The sequence below is a fragment of the Trichechus manatus genome, unplaced genomic scaffold (genome assembly GCF_000243295.1).
Source record: "Trichechus manatus latirostris isolate Lorelei unplaced genomic scaffold, TriManLat1.0 scaffold00206, whole genome shotgun sequence".
In the NCBI taxonomy this organism is placed as follows: domain Eukaryota; kingdom Metazoa; phylum Chordata; class Mammalia; order Sirenia; family Trichechidae; genus Trichechus; species Trichechus manatus.
In genome coordinates this window covers 3,257,206-3,258,842 of record NW_004444142.1, presented here as the reverse complement: position 1 = coordinate 3,258,842, position 1,637 = coordinate 3,257,206, and the positions used below count along the sequence as shown (strand labels likewise).

The 1,637-nt window shown below is 37.9% G+C and overlaps 1 protein-coding gene across 1 annotated transcript in view; it reads right to left on the bottom strand.

Annotated features, from left to right (window-relative positions):
- CEP128 (centrosomal protein 128) overlaps positions 1–1,637 on the bottom strand; it is a 602,257-nt gene that overhangs the window by 549,312 nt on the left and 51,308 nt on the right. The window lies entirely within an intron of this gene.

Here is a 1,637-nt window from a genome sequence, read left to right as displayed (position 1 = left end):
GACAGGGAACACAACAGAGAGTCCCTGATGGAGCAGGAGAAAGGTGGGGTGCAGAACTCAAATTCTAGTAAGAAGACCAGACTTAATGGTCTGAGACTGGAAGAACCCCGGAAAGCATGGCCCCCAGATTCTCTATCAGCCCAAAACTAAAATAACTTCGGAGGCCAACTCTTCAGACAGGGATTGGACTGGACTGTGAGACATGAAGTGATACTCGTGAGGAGTGTGCCTCTTAGCACAAGTAGATGCAAGAGACTAAATGGACAACTTCTGTCTGGAGGAGAGATGGGAAGGCAGAGAGGGTTAGAAGCCGGCTGAAGGGACATGGGGAATCAGGGGTGGAAAGGAGGAGTGTGCTGTCACAGTATGGGGAGAGCAATTGGGGTCGCATATCAGTGTGCGTGTGAGTTTTTGTGTGGGCGACTAACTTGAAATGTAAACTTCATCTAAACTACAACAATAAATAAATAAAATGTTAATATTAAAAAAAAGTTGAAGAAAAGTATATTTAGAACAAAGAAACATCAGAGAAAATTTCAATTGATCAAAAGTGAAAGTTTATTGAGAATTTCCATAATTTCATTTTCTGCTTAACCTTTATTTTAACATTAACTGTTATAATATTCCTAAAATCTATAAGGCCATTTTTTTCTCACTTAAGTGTGATGTGATGACACCTTACTTTGATGACAGAGAATATTCTGGGCTTTTTGAATCTTTATTTCAAATGCATCTGGAAAGTATATGACCATAGATCTAAGGAGATCATAAAGGGGATTTTCTAAATGTGTATAGATGGTAAAACATTTAATGAAAGTAACCTTTTCTTTTCTTTTTTAATATGGATAAAATAAAACTAAATAAGTAAGCAAGCAAGGACCCCTGCTGTGAACTTAGGTTTTTCAAATTGAAATAGAATCTGTCCTTGCCATGTCAAAACAAGAACAATGAACATCTAACTTCTTCACACTAGCTGAGACAAGGCTAGAGAACATCTTATCAAACACTCGTGCCATTCCCCTTTCCATGACTCTTAGTTTCCTTCCACACCTATCTTCTGTGGGTCTTGCCTCCATTATCCTGTCTAGAAGTGCAACGGTATAGTACCCACGAAGTAACTCACTTCCTCATCAGGAAACAGGAAAAAGAAACTCAGGCTGAAGCAATTATTTGACTTTGCTTTCCCTGGCCCACAATAGTTTAAATACAAAATAATAACGTTAAGAAAGAAATCTTAAATCTAAACTTCATCTTTTAAACTTCAGAAATCACCTGTGTATGTGTGTCTCATAAGTCTACACTACATGACTTAAAATCTTTTACTCTGAGTTAAAGTACTTTCTAGTGATTTCCATTACTTAAAGCAGGAAGAACCAACGTTTTCTGAGAGCCTGCTATTATGACAGACACTATATTGGATACATACTTACATAGGCAATCCAACTTAATTCTCATAATAACTTATTAAAATGGGCTTTTATAGAGGATGCTGAGGCTAAGAGATGTTACTTAACATGTCCCACTTTATACAGTGATAATAAGTAGCAGACCAGGATGTAGAACCAGGCTTCAGACAGGCTCCTCTAGCTTCAATCCCATGTTCATTCCATTGTGCTCTCCTGTCCCTTGAGCAGTGA